The sequence below is a fragment of the Alexandromys fortis genome, unplaced genomic scaffold, assembly GCF_014885135.2.
Source record: "Alexandromys fortis isolate MF-2015 unplaced genomic scaffold, M_Fortis_MF-2015_v1.1 scaffold_130, whole genome shotgun sequence".
NCBI lineage: Eukaryota > Metazoa > Chordata > Mammalia > Rodentia > Cricetidae > Alexandromys > Alexandromys fortis.
This window is the reverse complement of record NW_026068016.1, coordinates 907499-912450: the sequence shown is the minus strand read 5'-3', so window position 1 is coordinate 912450 and position 4952 is coordinate 907499. Positions and strand designations below refer to the sequence as shown.

Sequence of the window (4952 nt, the reverse complement as noted above, 5' to 3'; positions counted from 1 at the left end):
CTGCCTCAGTCCACTAAGAATTTTTAACCAAACATAAATCTACATGTTAATATTAAGCAAATGTCCTCATTTTCCCAATAATGTTTTCAAGTGTATATTAATTAAACCTGAATGCTTGTAAGAAAAAAATGTAATGAAAATTGGCCGTTGGGCATGTATAATCCATGGTGCTGGTCACAGAGGACAGTCAGGGAAATAGAAGAGAAGAGACGGTGAAGATAAGGTTACATATTGTCGTCATCTGATTCATTTAATTCCTTCAAACATACTTTGGCCTGTTTCTTTGCCTCCTCCGTTGTATCTTTCGGAACAAGTTCATGTCTTCCTTTAGTGCATTCGCCAGTCCACGTGAGTTCTAGCTCAAACATGTTACCCTTCACTTTATTGTGTACAACGTAAACTTCCTTAACTATATCACACGGGCTTTTTTTTCATCTGAAGCTTTTCTGTCTTTGCGGTTTGCCAGGTTTTGCCAATGACACAGCCCCAATCTGATGGGTCATTCTTGTAGAGCTGTGTACCATTGTTCATGCTGTAAGACAGTAACACGGAACCAAAGTCAAAGGTCTAACAGCACTGTCGAGGGTGTAAGCATGTGCATACATGGCCAACCTGTCTGCAAGATGTTGGGGTTACAGCCAGAGTTAGAGCTAAAGTTAGAAACTTCTTGTCTTTCATGCTAACAAATGAGCATCTGCTAACGGAGTCACCTTTGCCATTCCGCCATGTCTATCAACATTAAAAAGTCATTTAGTGGAGCCTTCTTCATAAAGTTTAGAAAGGACTAGCTTCTCTGCCCCAAGACAGCACTGTCTTTACCTCTGATCTCCATAGCTTACTACTGTTTCCACATCCTTCTTGACATATTTAGCTTGAAAACTCTTCCATCAGGAGAGATCATGGAGGCTGACAGATCGTGCTCAGTGTCTGTGGAGTTCATGGTGCTGACCCAGTAGGCCACAGAACAAGTCACTCATCATAATTTCTTATCTCGTATTTGTTCTCCAGGAAATCCATTAATCTCTCATACAGAAGTCTATCTGTTCCCCATAGGATTCTCACTGGAGCCTTTATTTCCAGGCCTTTTAAATTAAATATAAGCCCCAAATTCTAATCTCTCCTTTGAGGTCCTCATCAGTGAACCCTCTTGTGAGCATATGAATTGTAAAGTAATGAGCTTTTTCTCCTGCTAATCTGTCTTTTGTCCATTAAAAGGGTAGAGAGGAGACCCCTTCCACCACCCCCACCACCCCAAAAAACTTCCATAAACCACTGGGACCAGAAAGATATAAAGCCCACTGAAGGGAGTCGTTGGTAAGTGCAATAGATTCTCATACGTGACATCTCAGCTTATGTGATAAGAATGAGCCACAAATAGCCTCAGCCTCATAACGGTACATAGTAGACTTGAGTCATTCAGTCTTGATTAGAGTGCAAGAGACTGGTTTCATGACTAGATTGTTTGCCAAAAACCTTCCTCTGGAATGATGGCATGGTCTGGAATCTGAAATAGTCATTACTGAACAGTCAAGATGTTTGACATTCCTATTCATAAAAGCCCGCAAAATAATGACATGGTTGAAAACAAAGAAATAAAACAGGTGCTCACATTGGGGGAAAAGATGAGCCAAGAACGGAATGCCACCAACAATAAAAATGTAAGATTCCTTTTTAGAATGATAAAAAAAAAACACCCTAAAACTAGTTAGTAGAATTGGCTACACAGTCTGTCCCTAAAGACCATCTGTTTATTTTGAGGCAGTTAACCTTAATATTTGTAAAGAATAGATGAAAAAAAGTTGATTTTTAAGTTGTTAAACGCAAAGGGGACTGAGAATTTTTGAATGGTGAAGAAGTCACACACGGGGAACTTGGTGGAGCTGCTGGGGGCCAGATTGGAGTTCAGGTGCTGTGGAAGCACATTCTGCTCCTTTAGCCAATAGGCTTTAATCCAGCCCACTTGGGCATGGTCTCTTATACTGTAAAAGCAGCTGTAAACATGCACCTTCTCTCTTGCTTACTGCTCCCGCTTCCAGCTTCTGGATTCTTCCTGTTCCCACAGTGGACTGTTATCTAAGACAGTGATCTGTAAGTTTTCCCTTAAATAAATAACCCTTTTATTATTCATAATTCTGAACTGGTGTGGGATCATTTTGTGACTTCCATCATCAAGCTGAGGACAGGGTACCATGTTAAGATGCCAGTTCTACCAAGTGTAAATATCAAGTTCAGAGAGCAGTATATGTGTCCAGAGTTTAAAAGAAATATCTGGGCTGGAAGCGTAGCTTTTGAATGGTGATATAAACAACCTAGAGACAGACTGACATCACTAAGAGAGAGAGAGAGAGAGAGAGAGAGAGAGAGAGAGAGAGAGAGAGAGAAAGTGGAAGTGAAGAACATAGAGCTGTGACAATCCAAGACAAAAGAGAGAGAAGGAAGAGGAAAGAGAAGGGGGAAGGAAGGAGAGAAGGGCAATGGACAGAAATAAGTGAAGGAGAGAAGGAGGAATACTGAATGAGGAGCAAAGGGTTTTTAAGATCATAATAACCAGGTAAATAAAGTGTATATAAGAAGAGGGAATGAAAGTAAGAAAAGGACTGGCAATTGGTCATTGTGTTGACAATATGGAGGGAACTAGCACCACAGAAAATCAGACTGTTGAAGGCCACACATAAATTCCTTCTCACACTGAGCTGTTTAAAAATGGGTAGAGACAACTTGATGAAGGTAAAAATAATTGGCTCTTTCTAGAATGGCAAATGAGAAGAGAATAAAGAAGATGTTTTCCTTGCTAGCAGGATGAGTCAGATGAAGAAACAGACTCCATCTTCCATTAGGCATCTGGTCTCTGAATTTAATTGATGATGAAATTATTACTTCATTAAAAAACAGATCTGAAATGGATGCACACACAGGAAGCACTCACTATAATGTTTAAAATGATTGTGATTAATATGTTTGAGAAACTAAGACAAGTGATTGCACAGAGTGACCAACAGGGTGACTGGAACCATGGCTCAACAACAATCTGAGCCATGGATTCACTGGCACCTTGAAGATTGATCACCAGAATCACAGACAACCCCAACTGCACCAATCAGAGGAAAAGATGAGTAGACAAGGTAAGAACACATACAACACCACAAAGAGCAACACAACACCAGTAAAACTAGTGATGCTACAAGAGCAGGACTTGAACAATACAATATAGATGAAGCAGAAGAAAATGACCTAATAAATAACTTTAGGAGAATGTTTGAGGCCCTTAAAGATGAAATGAAAAATTCCCTTAAAGAAATTGAAGAAAAAACAAACACAAAAAAATTGAAAGACATCAACAAATTCCTTAAAGAAAAACCAAAAAAAATCAATCAAACATATAAAAGAAACTATTCAAGACATGAAAACTGAAATAAAGACAATAAAAAAGACAAGACAAGGGAATTATAAAAACAGAAATCATGAGAAAATGACCGAGAATCACAAATACAAGCATAAGCAGCAGAATACAAGAGATGGAAGATAGAATCTAAAGCACTGAATGTACAATAGAGAAAAGAGATTCATCAGTCAAATAAAACATTAAATCTAACAAAAGTTTTACACAAAATATCCAGGAAATATGGAACATCATGTAAAGGCCAAACCTAAGAATAATTGGTAGAGAAGAAAGAGAAGTTCAACTAAAAAGCACAGAAAATATATTTAACAAAATCATAGAAGAAAACTTTCCCAACCTAAAGAAAGATTTGCCTATGAAGATACAAGAAGCTTACAGAATACCAAATAGACTGGATCAAAAGAAAAATCTGCTCACCACATAATAATCAAAACAATAAACATATAGATAAAGAAAAATATTAAGAGTTACAAAGGAAAGGGACTAGGTAACAAATAAAGGCAAACCTATCAGAATTACAGCTGACTTCTCAATGGAGACAATTAAAGCCAGAAGGTCCTGGTCAAGCATTATGCAGACATTCCCAGCAAAACTTTCAATCACCACAGGACAAAATAAGACATTTTATGACAAAACCAGATTTAACCAATACCGAGCCACAAACCCAGCCCTATACAAAGTAGTAGAAGGAAAACTTCAACCCAAGGAAGTTAACTACATCTATGAAAACATAGACAATAGATGATCTTACAGTAGTAAATCCCAACAAAGGGGAAAGCACACAAAATAACATCACCAACAGCAAAAACTTAATTAACAGGAGATAACAATCATTGGTCATTAATATTCCTTAATATAAATGCACTCAACTTACCTATAAAAAGACACAGGCTAACAGACTGGATACGAAAACAGAATTCATCCTTCTGCTGCAGACAAGAAACACACATCAACCTCAAAGACCGACATTGTTGCAGAGTAAAGGGTTGGGAAAATTTTTTTCCAATCAAATGGACCTAAAAACAAGCTGGTGTAGCTATCCTGATATCTAATAAAATAGACTTTGAACTAAAATTAATCAAAAGAGACAAAGAAGGATATTTCATATTAGTCACAGAAAAAAAATCTATCAAGAGGAAGTCTCAATACTGACCATCTGTGCCCCAACTACAAGCACACCCTCATACGTAAAAGAAACACTTCTAAAGCTTAAATCACACATTAAACTCCACACACTAATAGTGGTGTCACCACTGTCAGACAGAAACTTAACAGATATTATGATTCAAATGGACTTAAAAGACATCTATAGAACATGCCATCCAAACATAAAAGAATATACCTTCTTCTCACCACTTCATGGAACCTTTTCAAAAATTGACCACATACTCAGTAACAAAGCAAACCTCAACAGATACAAAAAAATTGGAATAACCCTATGTATCGTATTGGATGACCATGGCTTAAAATTAGAATTCAATGGCAACACAATTTCAGAAAGCCCACAAACAACTGGAAATTAAGCAATGCTCCCCTGAATCACCAATGCATC

At 37.6% G+C, this 4952-nt stretch overlaps 1 pseudogene; it reads right to left on the bottom strand.

Annotated features, from left to right (window-relative positions):
• Positions 1–224: 224 nt before the first annotated feature.
• Positions 225–940, bottom strand: LOC126513869 (proteasome subunit alpha type-3-like; annotated as a pseudogene).
• Positions 941–4952: the final 4012 nt, after the last annotated feature.